Here is a 13,528-nt window from a genome sequence, read left to right on the forward strand (position 1 = left end):
TTTCATTTTTTTTTATTTTTAGTATTTGTTTTTAAAGCAGCCACCATTATGCCTCCTCTGTAAAAATTTAATGTGTCTACCTATTACGGTTCCAGAGATAGAGCCCTGTGACAGACGGACAGACAGGGAAGTCTTACTAATAGGGTTCCGTTTTTACCCTTTGGGTACCGAACCCTAAAAATAAACCAAAAAGCTCCTCAAATAAATCTCTTTTTCCATTTTCTGCATAATATTTTAAGATGACATAGTAAAATGTGCTTAGAGAATATTTCGCAATGAAGTCAAGTGGTCCTGCATTCATTCTTACTGCATATTCCGTTACCCCGTACCGTAGTAAAATATACCTTGTAAGAGAAAAGTTACTGCATTCATAGAACTTACATTTTATTTATATTCCGGAATGAATGTGGTTAAAAGTAAAACTCATAGCTCGGAAGTTTATAACTTTGAAGTTTTATTAAAGCTTTTTATGTACAATTGTCTGTATCGGCAAAGGTAGTTAAAGCAACAAAGAATCTGTTAGAAGTCCTAATAAGAAAGACTGCCTTATTACGTCATCGAAATAACATGACGACCCGCGTGGCGCAGCGGTCACCATACCAGTCTGACGCGCAGAGGGTCCCGGGTTCGTTTCCAGCCAGTCAGATATCTAAATGTTGAATTTAGATTTCTGGGTCTGGTTGTTTGTGTATTTGTCTATGTGTGTGTCCATGGCATCCACCTAGTGTGGGGCTGTGAGTGTAAAAGAAAAAAAACCATATCAGCAAAGACTATAAGGTTGCTATAAGACAACATTTTCTATATTCATAACGTAAGAAAGGAGTTGTTGTGGTGGTGATCTGGCGAGAGAGTTTTAGGGCATAGTTTACCGCACTGGCCAAGTGCGAATTGTTAGACTTCATAAATCATAATGTCTTCTTTCACCACTGAAACGGGGTGTTTCTGGGATTTGAACCTCTCAACACTGATCGAGAGGCCGAGTTTCAACCACCGGGCCTAACCAATTACTGCCATATGTACATGTATTTATTATTATTTTATAGACCGGCATATAAGATTGAAGAACTGAACCTTTACGCAGCGCCGAGTACGGCCACTGGGAGGGGTTTAGTGCGGTAAGAATCCCAACTCTGTGTCGCTCCCACGGCACCGGGTACCTTTCGAAGGTTTCCCCCTCGAAAAAAAAGGACTAAGCTGGAATGCTTCGTATGTCTCTCCTCACATCTTTCAAACAAGAACCCGACTACCCTTAGACCAACCACAAACATTTCTACCAAAATATCAACTGTACCTTTCATTTGTACTTTTGTCGCTACAACCCAACTTACGAACACCAAACACAAATAATTCTACCAACTAACTGATTCCAAGTATAATTATGCAGAACATAAACTCCAACGTTGCTTTATCAATAGTCGTTAGTTTGTAATAACTTACACCGAGTTGCAGTGGCTACAAAACCTATTATATTCTCTCTTGTTGGTGGTAATTAATTTTACGCTCCTCTCTAAAGTTTACCATTACCACATGATCGAATATCGACCTAAAATAAAGTATTCATGTTCAAGTTTCTTAACTTTTATCTTTATATTATTTTCTTTGTGAGTCGATATAACTTTTTTTTCAAGATCTTTTACCTGATATCAAAATTCGCATAGAAGTTTCCGTACATAAAATATGCTTATTACTTGTACCTATCGCATGCTATTAGCTCGATTCGATTTTTTTTTGCTTTTTGACTGTCTGCGTTTCCTTACCTTTAGATCTCTTTGTCCGAACGAATTACGTTCTAATTCCTTTGAAGAGTCACATTCTGAATATTGGAGGACGTCGCCCTTGTCAGTGGTCCGTGGTTCAAATCTCAGGCACGCACTTCTGATTTTTCAAAGTTATGTGTGTATATATTAGAAATTAATTAACACTTGCTTAACAGTGAAGGAAAACATCGTGGGGAAACCAGCATACCTGAGAAATCTTTAAAAAAAAATATGAAACAAGTTTTTTAAGGTATGTGAAGTCTACCAATAAGCACTTGGCCAGCGCGGTGGACTATGGCCTAATCCTTCTCTTTCTGAGAGCAGATCCGTGCCCACCAGTGGAACAGTAATGGGTTGATGATGTTGTTAGAAAAGAAAACCGCTGCTATAACATTCAAGAATAAAAGGATATAAGTCAGAATCCAGCGCATACTGTGCTACGAGTATTTCCTGAATCGTGGCAATTCGACAAATCAATACTGACAACTTCAATGCATAGTGTGAGCTTTCATAAAGTAAATATACTTTCGAGTAAATGTTCCGTTATATTAAATATTCAGAAGTCAACATCGACTTCGACACGACATGGAGTAAGCTATTTCTTAAAGTAAAAGTAAAGTTTCTTTAAGTAAATGTAAAGGTATCGTTCTCCGAATTTGAAAATCAACGCGGAAAATTTTGCATGCCTCGCATAACTGCAAGCTATTTCATAATGTGGTGCAAAAATAGTTCAATTATTTTCAACATTTATAATTGTAAATGACAGTCCATTTTATATTAAAATGTTACTTAATTAGTGAAAATTAATATTTTCATCGAAGATATAATACAAAGAAAGTATTAGGAATCGTAGGTTTTCATGGGAGTTCGTTTTCTCCCAGTTACTTTATAGCTATGAGAACCCTTCGCCCGTCAAGCCACGTGATATATGTTTTTTTTTATATATAATATGGGAGTAGCAGACGAGCACGCAGTCCACCTGATGGTAAGTGATGATGATATCTGTAACCGACCTAGATAGGATTAGATATTCCTTCCTGAGGTTGGCCACAGATGCGCCGCCCCTTAGGACTAAGCTGGAACGCCTCAGATCTACCTACTAAATACATACAAAACATTTACGTATTATATAAGATACGGTATAATATAGACTTCGCAATTAAATTATATTGATTGACTGTGTTCAACACAGGGTTAACAAGAACACAAGAAATAAACTTCGAATAAACTATTTCCTACGATATGTTAGTAGTACACATTCCTAAGGTTCCGTTGTTTTTTAACATTTACTACAATGCATGGAATAACACTAAAATATTTCACAAAGCATATTTGAACGAAAAGGTTGTGTTGTCTTGAATATTCAGAAATCAAAATCGATAACTTCAAACGTGGAAGCAGCATGTAGAGTTATTTCTTAAAAGCATTTCTGTAAACTGAAAGTACTAGCTTTCAACTCCGGAATCTAAACTGAGAACCACGTGATGACGTTACTGCGAGGTATTTCATAAAGTAAGTTGGTAAGTGAAAGTTCCGTTGTCTTGAATATGTAGAAATGGAAAATTTTAAAATATCCCTTCAAGACTAATTCAAAAAGTACTTGTATGTCAGTAAAGTAAATTGTTAATAGGATTTTGTCAAAACTTACTTACTAAAAGATTTTTTTTGGTTTTTGTTTTTAATAACATAGCAGACGAGAAGTCCAGCTGATGGTAAGTGGCTACTGCCGCTCATGGACATCTGTAATCAACCCCAGGTAGGATTAAATATTATTATCTGAGGTGGGCCACAGATGCGCCGCTACCCCTGAGGACAAAGCTAGAACGCCTCGGAAAAATATGTCTCCTTTACCTCACCCTTCAAACCAGAACACAGCTGCACTTAACACTACAGTTAATAGGCAGAAATAGTTTGGCGGTGGTGCCGCCGGAGTTGTACCAGAAAGGATTCTACCACCTTATTATACAATACAACGACTTTAGTTTTGTGTAATCAATTACAATTTCAAAAAGTAGATTTGTTAAAAAAATCTGTTAGCTTTAGCATTAAAAAATCTAAACCGACGCCTTTGAGTCAGCAAACTATTATAAATCTAAAAATTTAACACTGTGCAGTACTTACCAATAAATCTTTCATTCTTTTTGTCGTGTAGAGAGCTATTTCTGAAAGCATGTCGTAAGCGTAGCATGCGGCGCTCGGATTCTAACACCAGATGGAAGTAAAGGCGTTTGAAACAGATTTAGATTTAATGGTTGTGACTAGAAACTACTTTAATAGAAGTAAAGATAAAGAGTGCAATGATGTCTGGTGTATGTGTGTGCAGCTTTATTTCTTACAAATGGGCTGATGTCGTTTGTCAGTTGAATCATCTTCATCATTAGCCCATTACTGCCCCACTGCTAGGTATGCGTCTCCTCTCACGATGATTAGGCCATAGTCCACCGCGCTGGCCAAGTGCGTATTGATAGACTTCACATACCTTTGAGATTTTTTTATAAATCTCACAGGAATGCAGGTTTCCTCACGATGTTTTCCTTCACCGTTTAGCAAATGATAATTTATAACTAATACGCACATAACTTTGAAAAATCAGAGGTGCGTGCCTAGGATTTAAACCTCGGACCCCTCGATCGAGAGGCCGAGTATCTTAACCACTAAGGCTGTCACTGCAAAATAACAAAATTTTGTAGTCAGTTGAATGACTAGAAAATTTTGTTATTTTTGTTCGTACGACACAAAATACTAACTAAAAACTCGTAGAATATAATAAGTAGAATATAAATTCTTGTAGAACATAACAAAACATTGTACGGTACCATTGAAACAGTCGATGTTTTACGAATTTATGTGAAAACGATTTACACACCTTTTTCAAAGTATCAGCCATGGTAGAAGAGTTGACCTTTACAATAAACCTGCCGTGATATCCAAAAAATAAAACGTTCTCTGACTTTTACGACCTCAAAGGAATTCCAATTTTAAATGGACTTTATAGTGTACATGGTTCCAATGTAATGACAGTATTGTCCATTCGTTCCCCTACTTTATTTTTGCTTTTTTATACCAGAGGTAAAGAGCCTTTGTGCTACGTTTTAAAGGCACAAACAGCTTATCGTTGGGTTCCCTTCTAGTTGAAGAATGTTTATTTACATCCATGTACCAAACGTGTAATAAGGTGCGCCTTGCAGGAGTAAAACTATTTCTTTGAGACCGCGTAGAAACATATTTGTTTTGTATCGCATCGATTGAAACTGAAGGTTCGGAAGTATTTTAAATTTTGTACGCAAATTGAGAATTTATACTTTTTAAAGGTATTTCTTAGGTGGTTAGATCCTTTCCTTAAAACCTTTCTACGGTAGAGGAGTCGAAACAGGAAGGGTTCTATATTTTTTCTAATTTTAAACCCATTGTTGGTCATTTTTGCAGTTAAGAATTAAATACATAGCCCACATCGCTACCTTCCGGAGTCTATTCAATTCTTACTTGATTTCCACCAGTGACAGTTCCAATCATTTGGAAATTGGTCAAACTCGACGAAACATGGCTCATCGATTCGACACATTTCGACTCCCCGAAACAACGTGAAATGAACATTCGACATTTCCGAGCAACAAGCATATCACTTACTGGTTTGATAGCGAATTGGTAGATTGAAAATGTAGCCCAGTTTCAGTTTCATTTATGTGTGTATGTAAAGTCATACATCTGTGTGTGTACGTCAGTTTGTACGAGGGTTTTTATATAGAGAAGTAGGTTCTTTGCAATGTTGAAAATTCTAATTTCAGACTGTTTTTGTTCCTGCGTTGAATTTTTATACAAGTAGCGAATTTCTAATGCAGACCTGCTGGTTGTATTTTCTAGACCCATGCAACTTAACCCTAGCTTAAATAACATTCGTTCTGGATGGTTGTGGACTTGTCTTTATGTGTTCATAGTACACAATATAATTTTTGTGGATTGACTTCGGAAAGACGGCATCTATTTCTGCCTTAATAACAGTATTAAGCGCTACATTATTTTTGTAGAATATACTTGTACATAGCGTTCCAATTTAGTTTTATCTAACTTGATTATAAATCTATGAGTAACAGTAGCAGTTATCATTTACCAGCAGTTTGCCTGCTATATCTGCTATCTCGTTTGCTATATCTGTTATATAGGTCTTAGAAAAAATGTTTGCTTCCTTTAACCATGGTCTCTGCAATGTATAACAAAGTATCTAAAGCGAATCAATAGTCCAAAAATGCCAAGCGTCAGTACCAGGGGTCAACGTACGCACATTAAGATAAAGTTTCATGAATGAACCCGCGCTTAATTGGTTCTGGCGACACGCGTATTTGAATGTCATGAACAGTTAACTAGAAATGCTATGTGAATTTTAACGAACATGGTTCAGAATGAGAGTAGTTTTTAGGGAATCCTTTTGAGGATGGCGATTTTCAACAACTGATGGTTTGAGCCTCAATCTACCTCTGTTTTAATTGAGGTTGGTGGAAGTGTTAAAATACTTTGGCGCAAGTGTCATTTAAATGTACTTACATATGAGACGACCACCATACAACTTGGTGATCTGAATCTGTGATCTGTATGGCGTCTATTACAGATGTACTTGGGCATCTGCATTTTTTTTTTTTATAATATAAGAGTAGCAGACGAGCATGCAGTCCACCTGATGGTAAGTGGCTACTGCCGCCCATGGACATCTGTAATCAACCCCTGATAGGATTAGATATTCCTACCTGAGGTCGGCCACAGATGCGCCGCTACCCCTGAGGACTAAGCTAGAACGCCTCGGAAAAGTCTGTCTCCCTTACCACACCCTTCAAACCGGAACACAGCAGCGCTTAACACTGCTGTTGTTAGGTAGAAATAGGTGTGGCGGTGGTGCCGCCGGAGTCGAACCACAAAGGATTCTACCACCTTCTTCTGCATTCACTAAGGGCTGTATGCTTATTTGCTACAACAAATTTTATGGAAATTAAATGGATCCATAAAAATGGAACACACTCATAGAACAATACAGTATATATTTACACTATATTATATTATAATAATATAAAATAGATGGAAAGTGGCCACTGCACATATGGACATCTACGATCAAGCTCGGATAAGTAAGATAGGACTGCGGACTGCACAACACCTCGTATATTTCTGATTACATGATTATTGAATTAATCTCTTACTTAATTACAAACAAAAAAGTTTGGACTATAAAATTAAATGTAAATGAATTTTAAAGCTAATTTATACCGCATGTTATTATTAAAGTAAATAATAATTTCCGTGGTACTTCTGTCAAAAATCTTTGTGTACTTAATTTCAAGTTTGGTTCACCGAAACAATGAAATTTGATCGGTTTTGTTGAAATGTAAGTTGATATTGCTTTCATAAAGTTGATGAAAGACTAAACTTTCCCGATACCTATTGTAAGGGCCTATCGGATAGGGATGGTGATTTCATACATCGAACTAGCGAAACAATCTCAGATGAGAAAATCGTACTGCACGAAGACATTTGAATTTTAACGATGTAGAACTACATTTTCCTACCCATTCATTATAAATATCAAGATCGATTGAGAAAATGTGCTTGAGTATTTTTATACGTATTTTTGAAACAACTCTAGGAGGTTATGTAAGGAAGTACTAGCATTATTATTTTATTTCCTTCTTCCGGATGTAAAAACTTCATGAAATTAACAAATTATAAAATATGTAAATACTTTTTTCCTTCAGAAGGTTATGACATTTTTTATAAAGGGCTGCATTTTATAGGCAGTGAATATACTGGTTTCATCAAGATTATAAATAGTCTTAGTTCTAACATGTCATAGATAATTAATTTAGTGGAGGTGTGGAAGAGATGAGATTTCGATTCAAATTGATTTAAAAGTCGATATCTTTAAAGTATCGCCATCCCTACGATCAGGCTTGTAATAAAATATCAATTGGCAATACTTCAATATTTCGTTTATTTAAGACGACTCTCAAGGGAACCAATTACTAGTAATAACCAAGCTTTAGATTTCATTTTCTATTTTCTCTTAGATTAGGTCTCAATTAATTATAAAATAATAGTGATGAAATATTTTTGTTAGTGTTATTCATTGGTAAATTAGCTAAAGATGTTAATGATAAATATATCAACGTTAATTTTCAAAGTAAGATTTTTTAAAGTCTGGAACAGATGTATAGTCAACCTGCTAGTCCGCTCTGACGTTGTTGCGAGCAGGTGTAGTCATACAATTTGCTATGGCGTCGCGATTAATTTCTATATTCAGAACGGACTAGCAATTTTACGCGTACTATAAGTCGTCAACCCATTACTTACCCATGGTTCACGGGTCTCAAAGTGAAAAGGATTAAGGTCTGGTCCACCTCTAGGATCTTGGAGACTAGTTGGTGTATGTTTTTCAAAAAGAAACGCTTTCTTGTCCACCCGAGTAGAGCCGAACAATCCCGAATATACCACACACAACCGCAACTAAAGTTTGTTTACCAGAGAGCAGAATTGATTCATGAAGCATTCCACATTGGTCCTCACGTCACTTCTCATTTTACATTAAAGCTGAGTTACATAATGGCTTTCATAAATGGGTACGTTTATATGGCTCCCTGACGTTGAATTTTAATTAGTTTATTATTAACACGGTTGTTAACCCTTTATATATCCTACTTAGGCACGGGTCCTCCTCACAACGAAGCGTACTCCATCGTGCAGGTCTAATGCCTAAAAAAATCATAAAAAAAACAAAACCCAGATGTCACTCCCTTAAGTTAGACGTGCTAACGACACCTTATAATAATTATGTTAAATCCTTTGAGTCAATTGGGCTACAGGGCGTGCCAAAGATACATGTATATATATATACAGGTTGGATTTTTCAAATAGGCCTCCAGGGCAAAATCCGAAACTATAAGGATTAGCGAAAAATGCTGAAAGAAATTACGAGGCCGATTTTGATAACAACTAAAACTGCATCATTACTTTTTTTTAAATATCTTTTTCCTTAGTCGGGAATCGAACGAGTTCGTTTTGAAAAAAATACACCCTCTATATTATTCCACTATCTGATAATGTCGCTTATAAGGATCAAATTCTGGGAAGATTCTGGGATATATATATGTATCTAATCTAACATATACATTTAAAATCATTACCCGCCGCAGTCGTGTAAAATAGACAAATAATTTGTCGGTAGCACTAAAGCAGCTTACTTATAAACGCACCTAGACATTTATTGAACGAAAATCAAGCTTTTAGAACTCCCAAGAGTTGTTATAATGTTAACCTCACTTAAAATTCCTAGGAATATCCGCAGAACAAAATGGATGTTGTTAGTGCTACGGTTTCGCTGAAAGAATGTTACATTAATTAAATTCCCAACTCGCTAGCCTTTGTAGCAAGTTAAGTAACCAGTGCAACTTGACCCCGTATAGATTCAACGGGTTTACGTGTTGTATGTAATACGTCATAATGTTAGTAACCCGCGTATCATGTTACAGTGGTTCAAGTTTTCTTTAAAAATATGAAATTGTTTTTGTCCCAATCTTCTTGAGAGATTCATAACTGTGTACACAGTTAAGTAGCTGCGTTCGCTTTTTTGCTAGTTGATTATGAAATTATAATAATGAGGAATAATCTGTTTTTAAAGAAGTTGGGTACTATCTAATATCTTATGGGTAGATGTTTTCAGTTTTACTGCGGTGGCGCTGCTATCACAGTTATTAATGTTTCACAGCAGAAGTATAATTGTATTTTTACTAATTTACTAAATTAAATGATCTATTAAAGTCATCACACAATTAGGTATACGCCGCACACAATTAGTAATTGCAAAAAACTATGCGCTTTATATAGTGTATAGGTAATTAGTTTTTCAAAAACAGCTTTTAATATTTGGTAGCTTTTAGTAAGATATCGCACTGTTAGCGCGATTTAATGGTAAGCCTTTAAAATGGAACGTGCACATTAATAAAACCGAATCAGAGCATAACGTGTCTTTGTGTGACTGCAGTTAGGTACGAAGTATTTTAATAACATGTTAACTATTTTTTTTACAATATAGGAGTAGCAGACGAGCATGCAGTCCCCTTGATGATAAGTTGTTACTGCCGCCCATGGACATATGCAATCAAGCCCAGATAGGATTAGATATTCCACCTGAGGTCGACCACAGATGTGCCGCTACCCCTGAGAACTAGAACGCATCGGAAAAGTATGTCTCCCTTACCACACCCTTCAAACCAGAACACAGCAGCGCTTGACTCTACTGTTAATAGGCAGAAATAGGTGCGGCGGTGGTGCGCTGGAGTTGAACCACAAAGAGTTCTACCACCTTCCTTTTAAATTAAAAGAAAACAATAAAAACCCTATAAGTGCAAGAATAAAGTACAATAAACAATAATAGACAGAACACGAGTCCTGGAAGCTCTGAAATAAAACAATTTGTTTGGTTTTTGCTCCAGTGAGTTACGGGTTGTAATTCGTTTCGATATACTTCTGTTGTTTTTGTAAAACGCTTAGGAATCCGCTGATTAAAGAAATTTCAATGTATTAGAGTAACGGATAAGTATGCAGGTTAGCTGTTACGGTTTTTTATAATATAGGAGTGGCAAATAAGTATAACTCTTTGTGGTTCGAATCCGGCGGCACCACCACCCCACCCCACCTATTTCTGCCTAATAACAGCAGTGTTAGGCTCTGCTGTGTTCCGTTTTGAAGGGTGTGGTAAGGGAGACATACTTTTCCGAGGCGTTCCAGCTTAGTCCTCAAGGGTAGTGGCTCACCTGTGACAGACCTCAGGTAGGAATATATAATCATAGCTTGGGTTGATTACAGATGTCCATGGGCGCCAGTAGCCACTTACCATCAGGTAGACCGCATGCTCGTCTGCTACTCCTGTATTATAAAAAAACATATAAAGCAGAAAAGCCTCGATCTCCTGATTATTGCTTACAATCTCATCCACTTTACGTGAAAAATAAAACAAAATTAAATTTGAAATAACCATTTATTCTGGTTTCAGTCCACTGAATTATGGGCGATTTATTTCGTTTCAAGATAAATAGGAGTATCTTTGTTTTTAAAGAACGCGTAGGAATCCTGATTAAAGATAATGAGGGATATAAAATGGCCGTTTGGTTTCAAAATGGCGTAACGATAAAATGGTAATCTGTAGGTGAATTTGATGAACGAACAAATATATGTATTTGTTAGTTTTGAGACACTTTTCCGTAAATGAGATGCATTTAGCCATAAATGTGAAACAATGGTACTCATTTAAAATCATTTTTAATAAATATTAGTGTTCCATGGTGATAATAAGGAATAATTACTAATACAAGTTTTTATAATATAGGAGTAGCAGACCACCTGATGGCAAGTAGCTAGTCTCGATGTGATAATCCCAAGATAAAATGAGATTACTACGTGAGGTCAGCCACAGATGCGCTGCTACACTAACACATTTTACACTGCGTTAATTAGCCAGAAATACATACATATAACCTTCATACACAATATCTTTAAAAATCATGAAGACATTTAATTATTAAGGCTCTTCAGACATGATGTTCTCTTGACTTATTTTACACCAAGTTATAATGTTTGTAATAAACAGCAAACCTAAAAACAAATCCTTCTTGCACTCATTATGTTTTGGGGTGAAACAAACCCTTATTTTAAATGAGCACAACACTGAGAAAGGGTAATGCCACAAAAGTACGTCTAAAACTTTGCACTTAAATCACCAGATTTGCCGCTTAAAAAAGAACTTTATCGTGTTTCACGAAGTGTTAAACTTTAGTAGGAACAAGCATAATTATTATATAGCTGTAATTGCACTAATCGCTTTCGTTTATAAAACTCATTAGAGACTCGTCTTTAGCCGATAGCATGAGGAGCGTGGTGCAATAGGTAAGATGATAAATATTTGAGAATATGACGCTCTGTGGACTTAGTTATAGCTCAAAACAAAATAACGCTGAATGATTTTTTTTATTATATAGCTGTAAATGAGTATACAGTGGTAAGTGGCATCTGATGGCTACTGCCGCCCGTTGACATCTATAATCAACCTCAGATAAGATTAGACTCCTACTTTTGGTCGGCCACAGATACGCCGCCACCCTGAGGATTGAGCTGGAACGTCTCGGAAAATGTATGTCTCCCTTACCACACAAAATGCAGAAGATGCAAATGAGTTTGGCATTCACCTGGTGCTAATTACCTACTGTCGCTCACGATCATGTGTGACATGCAGTTTGCCACAGATGCGCCGCTACCCCTGAGGACTAAGCTGAAACACATCGGAAAATTATGTCTCCCTTACCACTGCCGTAATGCCGCAGTGAAATCACAGAAGGTTATACCTTCAACCAAACAGATTATTATAGAGAAAAACTCTTTAAAATCACACAGTTTGAACCGAATTATTCAATAAATCTATAGAGGAGTTCTTTAAAATCGCTTCCTCTTTCAACTTGGGTCCACTGACCGTTAATGGGGTAGCTCGTTAGCCACCAAAGATTAACAGAGAAATCTGTAATGTATTTACAAGTTGCTGTAATGCCCACCTCGAGGAAACTGACGGCACCATTGTTTGTGTGTTGTCATGGTTGTTATTGTACTACTTACGGTTTTTGTGTATGGTAAAGCTGAAATAGTTATGTATAGTTTTTTATAAGGTTGGAGTAGCAATCTACTTGATGGTGGTCACTGCCCATGGACATTTATGACCATCTTAATTTAGTTTTATAGTATAGGAGGAGTAGACGAGAATGCAGTCCACCTAATGGGAAGTGGCTACTGCCGCCCATAGGCATGTGTAATCAACTCTAGATAGGATTAGATTCCTACCCGAAGTCGATCACAGATGCGCCGCTATCCCTGAGGACTAAGCTGGAACGCTTCGAAAAAGTATTTCCCTCTTACCACAGCCTTCAAAGCAGAATAGAGTAGCGTTTACCTAACACTGCTTTTATTATTTTTAATAATATAGAAGTAGAAGACGAGCATGCAGCCCACCTGATGGTAAGTGGCTACTGCCGTCCATGGACATCTGTACTCAACCCCAGACAGGATTAGATATTCCTACCTGAGGTCGAAGGCAGAAATAGGTGTGGCGGTGATGCCGCCTGAGTCGAACCACCTTCTGATTAGAAGGTGGTTCGACTCAGGCGGCATCACCGCAGGATTCTTAATAATAATCACATCGATAAATAAGAGGTCAAACGCCTTAGCTTAACAGTTTCTGTATTTAGTTCAAATATTACGATAGTTGTAATAGAGGTTAATCATAAATGCGTTACCCCGAGGACTTAGTTTGAACGCCCTATATCAGAAGTTCGACGATCGATCTCTGATGAATTGTTAAAGTCTGCTTCTCACACCCTTAGGGTCAGAACACAACAGGTTTAAGTACTGTTGATATATCTATGTTGTGAGATAAGATAAGCGTTGCTTTATGATGAAAATTGTATGTAATTTTCTGTAATACTAGCTGACCCGGCAAACGTTCTGTTGCAATATAAATAAAAAAATGTTAAGGGCGAGCAATGAGCATCCCTTATCACTTAGCGGTATGTAAAATACTGGGCACAAGTGGGGGTTTTGGATGACATCTTTATTTTCTAAGTTTAATTTATTATTTAATTGTACTTACTTTTATTTAATTTTAATTTAATAAGTTAGAAAATGTATAATGTCTTGAACAGTATCGGCTTTATTGTAAGATACTTCTTCTTACAATAAAGCCGTCTTAATAC

At 36.7% G+C, this 13,528-nt stretch overlaps 1 protein-coding gene across 1 annotated transcript in view; it reads left to right on the top strand.

Annotated features, from left to right (window-relative positions):
- LOC140752145 (L-dopachrome tautomerase yellow-f-like) overlaps positions 1 to 13,279 on the top strand; it is a 360,210-nt gene extending 346,931 nt beyond the window's left edge. Inside the window, exon 9 of the mRNA XM_073086328.1 lies at positions 13,264 to 13,279. The gene's annotated coding sequence lies outside the window, so the exon portion shown is untranslated. The remainder of the gene's footprint in view (positions 1 to 13,263) is intronic.
- Positions 13,280 to 13,528: the final 249 nt, after the last annotated feature.

This window comes from Epargyreus clarus, unplaced genomic scaffold, assembly GCF_041222505.1.
Source record: "Epargyreus clarus isolate Ecla_fem2 unplaced genomic scaffold, WU_Ecla_fem_2.2 ptg000024l, whole genome shotgun sequence".
NCBI lineage: Eukaryota > Metazoa > Arthropoda > Insecta > Lepidoptera > Hesperiidae > Epargyreus > Epargyreus clarus.